Below are 15862 nucleotides of genomic sequence, written 5' to 3'. Positions count from 1 at the left end.
TGATCTGTTCAAGTTTTCTAAATCTTCATGGTTAAATTGGGGTAGGTCATAGGTCTCTAGGAATTTTCCAGTATCAATATTTTCTAGTTTATTGGAGTGTAAGTTTTCAAAATAGTTTCTGATGATCCTTTGGATTTCAATATTGTCTGTGGTGATATTTCCTTTTGCATCTCAAATTTTGTTAATCTGAGTGTTTTTTTCCTTTCTTTTGGTTAATTTGGCTAAGGGTTTATCAGTCTTGTTTACCCTTCAAAAAAAAACCCAACTCTCCTATTCAATGTAGTCCTTGAAATGCTAGCCAGAGCAATTAAGCAAGAGAAGGAAATTAAAGGGATACAAACAGGAAAAGAAGAGCTCAAATTATCTGTTTGCTGACAATATGATTCTATACTTAGAATCTATATTTACAACTCCATCAGAAGATTTGTAGAGTTCATAGATGAAATCAGCAAAGTAGCAGGATACAAGATCAACAAGCATAAATCAATTGCATTCCAATACTCCAAGGATGAATCTACTGAAAAAGAAATTAGGAGAACTATCCCATTCACAATAGCCTCAATAAAATAAAATGCTTGGGAATCAATCTAACAAAAGAGGTGAAGAAGCTCTACAATGAAAACTATGAACACTGAAGAAAGAAATTAAAGAATACCTTAGAAGTTGTAAAGACTTCCCATCCTCTTGGGTAGACAGAATTAATATTGACAAAATGGCCAAACCACCAAAATCACTATACAGATTCAATGCAATTTCCATCAAAATTCCAACGACATTCTTCACAGAACTAGAAAAAGCAGTTCTGAAATTCATTTGGAAAAAATAAAAAACCCAGAATAGCCAAAGCAATCCTTAGCAAGAAAAGTAAAGCAGGAATACCAGACCTCAAATTATAATACAGAGCTATAATTAAAAACAAAAACCAACCAAACAAAAAAGCATGTTACTGGTACCAAACCAGGCATGAAGACCAATGGAATAGAATAGAAGACACAGAGACAAACTCACATAAATACAGTTATCTAGTAGACAAAGGTGCCAAAAACATACATTGGAGAAATGACAGCCTCTTTAACAAAATGATGCTAAGAAAACTGGAAATCCATATGTAGAAGAATGAAATTTAACCCCTATCTTTCACGCTGAACAAAAGTCAACCCAAAGTGGATCAAAGACCTAGAAATTAGATCAGAAACCCTGTAACTGCTAGAAAAAATGTAGGCCCAACACTTCAACATATCAACACAACAATTAACTTCCCTAAAAAGATTACTAAAGTACAAAAATAAAATAATCAATAAGTGGGATTTCACCAAATTAAAAAGCTTCTGCAGAGCAAAGGAAACAATCAAGAGCATGAAGAGAGAGCCTACAGAAAGGGAGAAGTCTTTGCCATCTGTTCCTCATGGCATTAGTATCTAGAATATATAAAAAAAACTTAATGCCAAAACCCCCCATCAATAAATGGTCAAAAGAACTAAACAGACACTTCTCAAAAGAAGAAATACAAATGGTCAACAAATATATGAAAACATGTGCAATATCTCTAGCTATTAGGGAAATACTAATTTAAACTACACTGAAAGTTCATTTCACTCTAGTCAAAATGACAATTATCAAGAATACAAATAATAATAAATGTTGGTAAGAATATGAGGAAAAATGTACACTAATATATTCTTGGTGGGTTTGAAAATTAGTGCGACCACTCTGGAAAGCAATATGAAGATTCCTCAATAAAAGAGGAATTGAATCACAATATAACTCAGCTATCCCACTTCTTGGTGAATATCCCAAGTTTTAAAATCTGCATACTATAGTGATGCAGACACATCAATGTTTATAGCAGCATAATTCACAACAGCCAAGCTGTGGAACCAACCTAGGTGCCCTTGAGAAGATGAATGGATAGAGGAAATGTGGTATATACACACACAATGGAGTACCACTCAGTCATAAAGAAAAATGACCTCATGGCACTTGCCAGTAAATGGATGGAACTGGAGACCAAGCTAAGTGAAACAAGACAGTCTCAAAAAGTCAAAGGTCAAATGTTTTCTCTGATATGCCAAAGATCATTTTCTCTATTTCTGCTTTCTTGAGTTCCAATTATACATATACAAATCTTTCTGATTCTGCTTTTTATGCTTCTGTTTTTTCTTTATTTTATTTACACACACACACCCATTTTGTTTTGAATTATAACATTTCAAGAGATAAAGCTGAGAATTTTTCCATATCAGATTAAAGGAGATGAATCCACAAACACAAGGAGCATGGTATATATACCAGGCAATATTTTATTTAAAAAAAATTACTAGAATCGATTTATTTACTTATTTATTTATGTATGTATGTTGGAGACCAGACCCACGACCTCACACATGCTAAGCAAGTGCTGTATCACTGAGCCACAACCCCAGCCCAGAACTGAATGATTCTAATGAAAAAGAGACACTATAAAAAGCACCTATAGAGAGGAAAGAAGCTGTCTACAAGGGAAAAAGAATTAAGTAGTCAGAAAAAGTAGAACTATATTCAAAGTGCTGAGAAGAAAATGAATGCCAAATTTGAATAACTTTTATGAATGAGAGTAAATAAAAGATTTTCAGGTTAAGGAAAAAAATAGAGTATTTTTCTTCAAAAGATATTGACTTCAGGAGTATAGAAAGAGGCTTCAAATGAAAGGTGAGAGAAGTAAGAGAGAATTGTAAGCCCTGAAATTAGTAAACATGCAGGTGCCCTCACTCTCTCCATGTACAATCAGTATAAGTAACAATATTTATTTTGTGAGATGAAAAAAGTAACAAAACTAAAATTTTATAACAAGAATATCTTAATTGGGAGGAGAAGGATAATGCTAAAGTACTGTTAGGTTGCTGGATTTTTCAGATATTGAAAAATTAGGTGTTATTAATTATAAATGGTAAATTCCAAGAGAGAGGTTATGACTTCCAAAGTAAAGGGTAAATAAGAAATGAAAATCAGTTTTAAAAACAGCAAGAAAAAGAGCATAAAGTAAAATGATATAAACCAATCCAGAGATAGCAAGAGTTCTAATATACGTACATATATTAATCTCTAAGTTAAAAGAATAAGTCTGGATTTTTAAAAAGAAAAATCCTGCTATGTACTGTTTAAAAGATATTCATTAAAATATAATGTAATGGCAAGCCTGGATATATAATTTTCATTTGAAAAATACATGCTGCCCTATATAGGTGTTCATGCATTGGAAAAATAATAGTGTTATATCCAAACTACCCAGACAGACATACATATACAGTGCAATCCCTATCAAGATTTCAAGGGAAATTTTCAAAGAACTAGAAAAAAATAATTCTAAAATTTAGATTGACCCACAAAAGATTGAAAGGACTCAAGAAATCTTGAGCAAATAGAACAAAATTGGAAGCATCACACAACCTGACTTCAAAATATACTACAAAGTCTACTATAAATATACTAGAAAAATAAACTCCATAGAATAATATACTACAACTCAAAAGAGCTTGGTACTGGCATAAAAACACACATATAGCTCAATGAAACATAATTGAGAATCCAGAAATAAATTCATGCATTTATGAGCAATTGATACTAGAAAAAGGCATCAAGAAGGCACAATCTCCTTAACAAATAATTTTGAGAAAACTGGATATCCACATGCGGAAGAATGAAATTCATCTGGACAAGGGTAATTATTATTATTATCATTGTTATTTTTGGACATGAAATCAAAAACATAGGTAACAAATGCAAAATTGACAAATGATACTACATCAAACTAAAAGACTTCTGCACATCAAAAAAAAAAAAAAGCAAAGAAATAAAACAACCATCAACATATTCCAGAAATAACCTATACAATGGTAGAAAATGTTTGCAAGTTATAATTTTGATAAGAACTTAATAATCAAACAATATAAAGACCTCAACTCATTAGAAAGGAAAAAAATAATCCACTTAAAGGACCAAGGGCAAAGGACTTGAAGAAATATTTCTCAAGAGAAGACATACACATAGCTACATAGCACATATATGAAAAAAAATTCTATCACTAATCATCAGGGAAACATGAAATAAAACCACAATGAGATATCACCTCACATCTGCTGGAATGGCTATTATCAAAAAGATAAAAGACAACAAGTGTCAGCGAGGATGTAGAAAAAAAGGAAACCCCTTTGCAGTACTGATGGGAATATAAATTATCGCAGCCATTATGGAAAACAGGATGGAGTATTCTGAGAAAAATTGTAAAGGGGCTCCATATGACCCAGCAATCCCATTTCTGGGCATATATATCTGAAGGAAATGAAATCAGTATGTCAAAGGGATATCTGCACTCTCATGTTTATCACAGCATTATTCACAATAGCCAAAATATAGAGTGAATCTAAATGTCCATCAACAGATGAATGGATAAAGAAAATGTGCCTTATATACACAAAAGTATGCCATTCTGCCTTTCAAAAAAGATTTTGTCATGTGCAACAACATGGATGAATCTGGAGGACATTATGCTAAGGAAAATAGGTCGGACATTAAAAGACAAATACTGATCTCTCTTACATGTAGTCTCTAAAAAAGTTTAACTCATAGAAGTAGAGGTTAGAATGATGGTTGGCAGCAGCTGGTGGTTGGGGTGAGAGGAAATGGGAAGATGTTTTAGTCAAAAGGGGTAGGTTCCAGAGCTCTATTGTACAGCATGGTGACTATGTTCGATAATATATTATACACTTGAAAATTTCTCAGAGAGTAGATTCTAAATGTTTTACACACGCGCACACAAACACACACACACAGTATGTGAGGTGATAGATATGGTAATTATTTTGACTTAATCATCTCATAATGTATGCATACATGAAAGCATAATAGTATGCACCACAAATGTATACAATTTTTATTAGTTATAATTTAATGCCATGGGAAAATATATATGTTTATATGTATCGGGGAAATGAAAAATGGAATTTCTATATTTTTCACCAAACAAAACAGATACTAACCAAAATCATTATTAAAGACAGAGAGGATCATAGCATACAAAGTTTAATTCACCGGACATAATAATTATAAACTTGCATTGCCTAAAATCAGCCTCAAATATACAAAATTTAAAAAAAAATAAAAGCACAAAAAGATGCTGACAAATCCAAAATTATACTGGGAGATTTCTAACTACCTTTATCAACTATTTAGGTCAAACAGAAAAAAAATACAGTGAAGATATAAAAGAAAATTAAATGATATAATTAATATACATAACAGAATTAGCAAATATAGTATACAGTTTTCATAAGTATGTAGAGATTATTTATAAAAATTGGTAACATTCTTGGCTACAAATCACATCTTGTCACATTTTGAAGAATAACTTTAATACGGGATTTGTTTTCTGATCACAATGAAATTAAAGTAAAAATCAATAATAAATTATAAACTAGAAATCATACTCCTAAATAATTTATAAATGAAAGAGGAAATCACATGAAATTATTTCTAAATATAGTAGTAAATGAGAAATGCATTACCTATAAAAAATAAAAAAAAAATTATAGTGTACAAATAAAATTATTTAGAGGAAAATTTAGCTACTAAATGGGAAAAAAGAAAATTAACAAGTTTAGCATCCAATTTAAGAAGTTATAAGAAAAACATATTCAAACAAAGGAGAAAAAAGGAGACAATACAAAATGAGAGAAGAAATGTAGTAAGTAGCAAACAAAGATACAATACAGGAATCACCACATCCTAGATTTAGAAAAACTTCTGGTTATTTTAGTGAAGAAGAAAAGAAGATAGAAATAAAATGTACCAGGAATGAAAAAGGCTACTAATAACCATGGCAGATATTTTTAAAGCAAGTGAATATTATGAGATAACTTTTGTTGATAAATTTTGAAGCAGTTACAATGAATAATTTATTAGAACAACTAAGCCTAAAATATTTCCATATTGTTTGTGTATTCCACACAAAGGAACAGTACACAGTGGTAAAATGAATATGAAGAAACCATAAAATACTGCATGAAAAGACAAGTCACAGATGACAACACGACATAATGCTGTTTTTATAAAGCACAAAATAAATAAAGCTACCCAATAAATTATGACTACTTATATATGTGATATAGCTATTTATTATTCCTTAAAAAATAAAATAAGATTATGACAAGTACAAAATTCAGACTTGGAGTTAGCAGTTGGGGCAAGACAAGGGGACCATTTCGGACATGTACACTTAGATAAAATGAAAAGGTATTACTGTTGCTCTGATTCTTAGGTTGAGTGATGGGTAAATATTCATCTTAATGTTGTGCTCTGAAACTTATATACATATTGCATTATTTGATGTATTAGATATTACTTTGTAAGTTATAATATATAAATATCTGTATAAGGAAAGGTACAACTTTAAACCCTCCTCCCTACCTGCTGCAGTCAGGTGGCTTTCTCAACCCCCAACTCCCCCAGTGTAGGTGAGAGACAATGTATGTTAGAGCCATCTTACCAAACAGACTCTACATTTAGAGACAACAAAAAATCGGAGGACATTTCCTCTGAAAAAGATATCAAAAAGGATTTTTAAAAGGGAAAAAAATTCTTTCAAGGTGCTTAGACCAATTTATACCTCTATCAAAGTAAAAACAATCAGATATTTGGAGTCCCAGAGGAAAAAGTGAAGGACCCCCCCCACACACACACACAAGTCTAGAACCCAAGAGGCTGCAAACTTCACTTAAGCCCAGTCAGCAGTTCAATGTTTTATTCTTACTGGACTTGAACAGGTGAGGACCAGCAAAGCTTGAGGAAAACCCCCTCATAGGAAATAGGGCCAATACAAACAGAAAAAACGAACTCAAGGAACCACAGTACAGAGTGATGTCAGCAAGATGGCAGAATAAGAGTTCTCCAGGCTTCCTTAACTTTCACAGGAATTTCAACCAGCAACTATCCACACAGAAAAGAACACCTTGGTTAAAACCTCTAAAATTGGAAATAATTCTGAGTCAAAATGCATGGTCCATAGAGCAGAATAACAACCACATGGTAAGTGTAAGAGAAACAATTTCACTTTGACAATGTTGCCATTCCTTCTCTCCACAATCAGCACAGGTTAGACAGGCAGAACTCTATCTAGAGACTATGGTTTCTACAGAAGGAAAAGAATATTGGAAAAGAGGTGAGCATCCAGCTTCCACAGCATCCTCAGACTCTTCCCAGGAAGGTTATTTTCATCTTACCTTAAAGAGAACAAACACAAGGGTAAATAATGTGGCTAACCATCTGGGCTCAGGTAGAACAAAAGCATGTATCTTATATCAACACAACACATAGATCTTGTTTATAGCTCTTAGGTATGCAAATAGTGGTGCCCAATTGGAGGTACCAGGTAACAACATAGCCTAACTGCAAAGTCAAACTGATTCCTTCTAAAAGTAGAGGGAAGTTCTACATGGCTTGAATCCTAAATGGCTAGCCTCCAGGACCTCCCTTAACTGTTCGTTTCTAAGAATAGCAACTTATCCTATCAATCCAATCAGCGACTTTGACTAATTTTGAAGCCCTTACTGCAACTCTGTCCAACCAGTGAACTCACATAGTGGTACTGCTTGACCAGAAAATACACCCTGTGCCCTGCCTGATCAGATGAGGTTTCAGTACCCTTCTAGTAACTCAGCCTGATCGCAAAGCTCAGTCAGTGGTCTTGCCAGTTGACCCAACCAAATTTAAAGCATAAGCAGTAACCCATGTAGAGAACTGAAAAGCAAGTTTTGCCTGCTCAGGGTTGTTAAGAGCTGACTCACCCAGAAATCACAATCTAGACTAAATAGTGAAAATCTATCCCTTTCAAAGAAAAATAACTAGAAAAAGGTGGCTGTCTCCTTAAATGCACAGACACCAATGTAAGAACATAGGATTACAAAGACTTAGGAAACCATGACACCTCAAAAGAAACTAATGAAGTTCTAACAATAGACCGGTAAAGAGAGATCTATGAAATGACAAAGAATTCCAAGTTCTACAAAAAGGTTCAGAAAGCTACAAGCATATACAGATAAAAATTTAAATGAAATCTGGAAAACATTGTAGGAGCAAATTGAGAAAATTGACAAAGAAATAGAAACAAAAAATATGGATTCTAAATAAAAATGCAATGATTAAAATGAAAAATGCAATAGAAAGCTTCAATAGTCCACTTGATTGAGCTGAAGAAATAAGCAGTGAGCTCCAAAATAGAAGATTCAAAATTATCCAAAGAGAGAAGGGGGAAAAAAAAAAGAATAAAGAAAGTCTATGGGAATTACAAGAAGGTATCAAGAGATCCAACTTTTAATAGGAATTCAAGAAATAAAAAAGATAAAGTGCCTGAAAGGGTATTTAAAGAATTACTGACTGAAAACATTCCTAATATGTGCCAGCATCTAGGTACAGGATGCACAGAGGTCTCTAATTAAATTCAATACAAAAAGGAGTTCAATAAGACAATAAACCGTCGAAAACAAAAGATAAAAAAAATCTAATAGCAGCAAGAGATAAGACACACATCACATACAAAGGTGTCTTGATATGACTATTGGTGATTTCTCAGCAGAAGCTCTGCATACCAGGAGGGAGTAAGATAGTATTTGCAGAGTGCTGAAGGATAAAAGAAAACAGACAATCAAGAATAATTTACCTAGAAAAACTGTCTTTCTGAAATGTAGGAAAAATAAAAATTTTCCCAGACCAAAAAAAAAAAAAAAAATACAACAACAACAACAAAAAAAAAAAATGCTAAGAGAACTCATACCACTAGACTTGCCTTACAGAAATTGCTAAAGGGACACATTTAAGCTGAAACAAAAGTCCATGGTTAATAACATAAAAATAACAATAGCATGAAACTCAATGATATAAGTAATACAGAGCCATATTCAGAATACTTTAGGGCTTTAATAGTAGCATATAAAACAATTTTATCCCTAGAACAGAATTAAAAGAATGATTAATAACGACTATAACTAAAATAAACTGTTAAGAAATACATGCTACAAAACGATGTAAATTCTGGTATCAAAAACATCAAATGATGTGTGAGGAAACAAGGTGTGGAATTGTTGTATTCAAAGTGAAGCTGTTATCAGCTTGAAACAGACTATTAGAAGGTGTTCTGTATAAGCCTTGTGATAAGCAAAAAGTAAAAGTCCACAGTAGACCAAATAAACAAATCCAGAAAGAATCCAAAGCCTACCACTCCAGGAAACAAACTACAAAAGGCAACATCAAAAAAGAGAAGGAAAAAACAAACAAAAATTGGCAAAACAACCAGAAAACAATTAACAAAATGGTAGCAGTAAGTCCCTACCTATCAACAATTACCTTGAATTTAAATGGATTAAATTCTCCAGTCAAAAGACATATAGAGTGACTAAATAGATTAAAAAAAAAAAGACCCCTTCTGTCTCTAAGAAACTCTTTTAAGGACATACGTAGACTAAAGGTTAAGGGGTATGAAAGAAGAAAAACAATGCTCCAAACAAATGGAAATCAAAAGAGAGCTGAAGTACTTATACTTATTTCAAACAAAATAAACTTTAAGCCAAATACTGTAATAAAAGACATATAGGACATTATACAATGCTAAAGGTCAATGCATCAAGAGCATATAACTGTTCTTTTAAAAATTTTACACACACACACACACACACACACACATGCTTAGGTGTTCTTATGTATCTCCAATATCAGAACACCTAAATATGTAAAACAAATATTAAAGGATCTAAAGGGAGAAATTGCAATTTCATAATAGTAAGGGGCTTCTTTATCTCAGTTTCAAATAATGGACAGATCATCTTGACAGAAAATTCATGAGGAAACACTGGAAATGAGCAATACTTTAGACTGAATGGGCCTAACATACATATACAGAACATTCCATCTAACAGCAACAGAATAGGCATTTTTCTCAAGTGCACATGGAAATTCTTCAGGATAGAAGGTATGGGAAGCTAAAAGACAATCGTAGCAAACATAAGAAAACTGAAATCATATCAAGTATTATTTCTAACCACAATGGTCATGAAACTAGAAATCAATGACAGGAGAAATTTTGAGAATTTGTGAATGCATGGGAATTAAACAACATGCTCCTGAGCAGCCAATATGGGGAGAATGAAAGAGAATTTTTTAAACATCTGAAACAAACAAAAACACATCAAAACTTATGCAGTGTGGCTAAAGCAGTCCTAAGTGGAAAGTTCATAGCAATAAACAGCAAAAAAAGGAAGAGATAGCTCAAATAAACAAATTAACATCACAGCTCAATTAAATAGAAAGAGAAACAAACTAGGTCCCATGTTGGCAGAAGCAAACAAATAATCAAGGTCAGAGCAGAAATAAATAGAAACAAACAAAAGTATAAAACATCAATACAATTGAGTTGGTTTTTTGAAAATACAGATAAAACTTTATCTAGATTAAACAAGAAAAAAGAAAGATTCAATTAAAATCAGAAATGGAAGAGGAGATGTTGCAGCTGATATAAATGAAGTACAAAGTATAAGAGATAATTACATGCCCCAAACTTGGATAATCTAGGAAAAACTGAATAAATTCCTAGACACGTATGACCTACCAAGACTGAACCATGAAAGCAGAGAAAATCTAAGCAAACAACAAGTAAAAAGATTGAGTCAGTAATAAAATTTTCCATCAAAGAAAAGGCTAGGACCTCATGAGTCTACTGCTGAATTCTACTGAACATTTAAAGAACAAATACCAAACAAATTCACAAACTCTTCCAAAAAGTCAAAGAGGAAGAGATACTGCCAAACTCTTACCCTGATACATCTATGAAAGTTGCAAAATATATATTAAATACTAAGGAATATATTCAGCCAAGAAGGTGAAAGACTTGCACATGAAAACCATAAAACATTAATGAAAGAAATCAAAGAACACAAATAAATGGAAAGATAAACCTGTGTTCATAGACTGCAAGAATTAATATTGCTAAAATGCCCAAACTACCCAAAGTTGTCTACAGAGTCAATGCGATCCTTATCAACATTCCTGTCATTTTTCACAGACAAAGAAAAAACAATCCTAAAATTTCTATGGAACCAAATAGTCTGGCCAACCATAAGCCAAAAGACAAAGCTAGAAATATCATGATCTGATTTCAAACTATAGTACAAAGTGGTAGCAATTAAAACAGCTTGATATTGGCATATAAATAGACTTATGAATCAATGGAACCAAATTGAGAACTCAGAAATAAACCCAAGTATGTATGCTCAATTGATTTTCAACAAAGATGCCAAGTATGTATATGTATGTGTATATATATGCATATATATGTGTATATAAACATATATATACACATTAGGAAAAGTAAAGTCTCTTTAGTAAATGGTGCTGGGAAATCTGTATATTCATATGCAGAAGAATGAAATGGGACTCTTTATCTCACAAACTGTAAGACATTGGTTTAGGAAATGATTTTCTGGTTATGGCCCGAAATCATAGGCAACAAAAGAAAAAATAGATAAATGGGATTGCACCAATATAAAAAAAAAAGCTTCTTCATAAAAGGGAAATAACTTACCGAATAAAGAGACAGCCTACAGATTATGAAGGTTAATATCCCAAATATATAAGGAATTCAAACAACTCTATGCAAAGAAAACAATTCAAAACAGGCAAGGGATCTGAACAGACATATCTCAAAAGAAGACATACAAATGGCCAACAGATAGATATATGAAGAGAACTGCTCAACATCACTAATCATTAGGGAAATGCAAATTAAAACCACAGTGAACTATCACCTCACACCTGGCCAGAAGTGCTGAGAGATGAGACTGGAAAGGGCAGGTTGTAGCCAGATTGTGAAGGGCCTTTGTGGGCTCCCTACAGGTGTTCGCACCACCTCCCATAGTGCATGCAGCCAGATGACCAGATTCTTGCTTTCACAAGATCACTGGCTGCACTCTGAATCCGGAGGAAGAAAGAGCCTGGAGATGGGAAGCCAGGTTGGCAACTGTTGGAGTAGCCCCAATAAGCTCAGGATGGGCTGCCCTGGGGGCACAGGAAGAGGGACTAAGGTGGGCACAGATATGAAAGATCCTGCAGAGGTTGCCCTCTCCTCAGATGTGCGGAACACAGAAAAGAAAGAAGTGACTGCCAAAGGCTCTCTCGAAGGTCCTCTTCTTCCTTTCTCTCCCCCCTTCTCTCCCTCTCAATTTATAAATTTAATAAATATATAGATAACAAAATATATAAATTATTTATATGTAAATCCTTATAACTTATTTATATGTTTAACTATTTTTATATATAAATATAAATTTTTACTAAGGATAGATGTAGAAAGGACAGGGGAGGCAATGAAAAAGTATCTTGTGATCTTGGAAAACTTAACCAAATAACTTTTTCACATAGTTACCAGTCCCTGTTTTCTTGAACCATCTTATTTTGCTCCTTTCTACATGAAAGGGAACATACTTTCCAAGATTCCTCTTCTGTTTTGTAAGTGAAGTCTTCTTTGCCACTCTCTCCATTTCGTAGGGGGATCATTCACTTTTCCCAACTGATTTCTCATTACGTTAATTGACACTGCTATTTAACCTGGTATAATGTGCCAGTATTTTGTGCACTTAGCCACATGCCTGTTTACCCGGACAACCACATGGATGAGTTTTACTCCGTGAGGCATCCTGTGCCTAGCACAGCACCTGGCATTCTAGTAAGTGCTCAAAAAATGTGTGCTGAGTACATAAACCTTGGACAGACAAATAAGCGGAAAACAATAAAGACAGCAGTTGGTTTTGTTTGCAAAATTTTGGGGTTTTGTTTTGATTTGTTTGGATGCACTTAGCCAGGTAAAGTCTGTGGAAATATCTAGTAGAGAAAACGCTCAGCATTTGTAAAATTTTGACACGTTCTCCAGTCCATATTAGAATTCTAGGACTTGGTATCCAGAGAAACACACTGGTGAAGATATGAAGCGGTCTTGGGAATTAGTTTGCTCTCTACAGTCTCCTTGCCTTTTCCTCAGGGCACAAATAGAAGCCGTGGGCAAGAGATGAGGAACCCCAGTGGCCATGTGTGAGGAAAAGGACCCGCCTACATAATTGGATGTAAAAAAGGAAAATCTTTTCGTCAGGCACAGGATTTTGGCTGAAGTTCAGCCACATACCTATTCTAAGCTGAATTTGGGCATAGCCCTAATAATTACAGTTACTCTTTAGAGAAAGAGCCCAAGAGGTTTACCTGGAGATTTTTTCCAGATGTAAGCAGGTATGTGAGAAGCACAGTAATGAAGATGTAAACCGGATGAGGCCATTTTGGGCCCTGTGGTCTTCTCTCCAATCGCTTGAATGCTAGGAGATGTTCCCCAGCAATCACAAGGATGATGCAACACAGCCATCTAACAAACACCAGATGCCTGACTGGCCCTACATGCCGTAGTGTTAAAGAGAAGGGGGGGCAAGACCCCAAGTTTGAATGCCTTTGCAGTTATCAATCTGTCATGAATTGTAATCAAACAGAAACAACCCTCTTTATTCCATCAGATCCTGGGATAGGCCCATCATATGCCCCACAGACATGCTCTGGGTGTGTTTAGAGCCCTCAGGGATCTGTCCCCCTCCTTCATTCTTGACTGACTTAGGGACATCCGTAAAGACACCTCGCTTCCACCCCACAACCTGGGCTCTGTAGTTTCCTAAATGAGGAAAGAGTCACTGGATCAGCTCTGCCCCAAACTGGATGTTTTGGTCAAATGCATCTTCAGTATCACCCTTATTTTTTCTTTTTCCCATCTAAGTCCAAAATATGTCTTATTTCCTCTCTTGTGGTACTTTTATGAGGACCATTAAAGCTAGCCCTTAGGGGAAAAATGAAACTCTTCATCATCAAAGTGTAAAAATACCAAGATGTACCTACATGCTTAATTAGCCCTCTCTGGGGAAAAAAAAAAAAAACAACAAGTAACATTGCAGAATATATTTTAGAAGGAGAAATTCCAATTAACTTGAAATGAAATGATTTAGAAATTTCCCCCAGGTGAACGCCCCCAATTAAAGCCCACAGACACTGAAAACTACAAAGAGCCAGGGACCTATGCTGGAGGCAGTTGAGTGTGGAATAGGGAGCACAGCCTTTGAGGTCTCCTGAACTTGGATTTCAATTTGAGCTCCACCATGTATTGCTAGTACTCTAACTTGTCTTCACTGTTTTGAGCTTTAGTGCCACCATCTATAGACTGGTGATAAGACCACATACTTCACATTAATGGATCAAGTGCCTGATTTATAGAGATTATTTAATATACAATATCATTAAGGTGAAAAGAAACCCCGTGGTGATATAGAAGGCCTTGGGAATAAAATTTCAGGCAACTACATCTTAACTCTTACAACTTCTTCCTGGGCTAATATACATAACCTCTCTTACTTTGCTTTCAAATAGATTTCTACATCTTTGTCTTGTCATTTTAGTGCTGAACTAAATTAGTAATTTAGTAATAAGTAATTATTTACTAATTACTAAATGACTTGCCCTTCTGGTTATTTCTGAAAATTCCAGGTGCCTGCCCAACCTGACGATACTAAGGTTGCAGGACAGGGGTTGAACCCTTAAGATAAAAACAAGGCTTCCTGGCCTACAAAATCTGACAAGAGAGCAACATCTGTAATCACACTAAAAACTCATGTGGGCTGAGGATCTGGTTTGGCTCCAAATCTCAAATCACCATGGCCTTATCCCATGAGGGTTCCATAGTGCTCCTCACTCACAGCCTTTCAGGGTGGTGGGTAGAGCTGCTTGGTTTAACTATCTTTCAGCTAATACCTCTCAGGGTTGATATAGCCTCTGGGAGAAAGCAGATGGGATGAATTCCTGCCAGAATATTCTCCATGGCACAGAGCAACTTTGCAGGCCCCACATCAAAGTGGTGGAGTTTCCATCAGTTATGGAGCGCAATGAACACTTAGCTTGGAAGTTGGTATGGGGTGCTTGTGGGCCTGTTCCATGAACAGTTTTTTAATTCAAACATTTTGTATACTAGTATCTTCCAGAAGTCATTTCATTGTTAAGATATGGGTGATAATGGCAGTTTTCTGAGGAAAAAAAAAAAAACTGAAGTCAAGATTCTGGTATGTGGCACCTTGGCACCTTCATAGAAATCTCTTGAAGTGTTAAATAAAACCATGATGATGATGAAGATGATGAAAGTTACAGGTGCAAAGAAATAGAAGAGATGAAAAAGATCATTTACAAATCAACACACTGAGATTTGTTTCCTAATTCTTGGAATTACAGGAGGAAACCCTGTCATGGACATCCCATAGTTCTAGAAAGGCCCTGCTTAGCTCCACTGGGAAGATCAGGTTCCATTCAGATGAGGACAAACAGACCCCCAGAACAAGGTAAGTGGGCAGTGGAGGGTGAAAACAGCTGAAAGGAATCAAGCTTTGGGAAAAACCTAACCCAACAGAAGGATAACCAGGTAAGGACAAAACAGGCCCGTTTTTGAGAGTCATATTAAATGCTTTTAAAATAGATACTAATTGTTCTCACTCAAAATTTCAACACAGTGCTTCTCTGTCTTGAACAAGCATCACAATAACAGGGAGGACTTGCTAAACACATCTTGTTAACCCATAGTTTTAAAATGAAATCTGGGATGAGGTCTGAACATTTGTATTTCTAGAGTTCCCAGGTGGGGACCACATGATAGGAAGCATTTTGGTGGGGTACACTGCGTGAAATTGATGATGGCCTGCATTTTAGGATGCCAAGAATATGACTTACAATGTGGGTCTTCATCACCCGACTTCTCCTCTTCCAAACAAGTAAATCA

This window comes from Marmota monax, unplaced genomic scaffold (assembly GCF_021218885.2).
Source record: "Marmota monax isolate L192 unplaced genomic scaffold, Marmota_monax_Labrador192_F-V1.1 WCK01_AAM20220418_F8-fsc00056, whole genome shotgun sequence".
Taxonomy (NCBI): Eukaryota; Metazoa; Chordata; class Mammalia; order Rodentia; family Sciuridae; genus Marmota; species Marmota monax.
Note: the sequence above shows the minus strand (reverse complement) of the source record.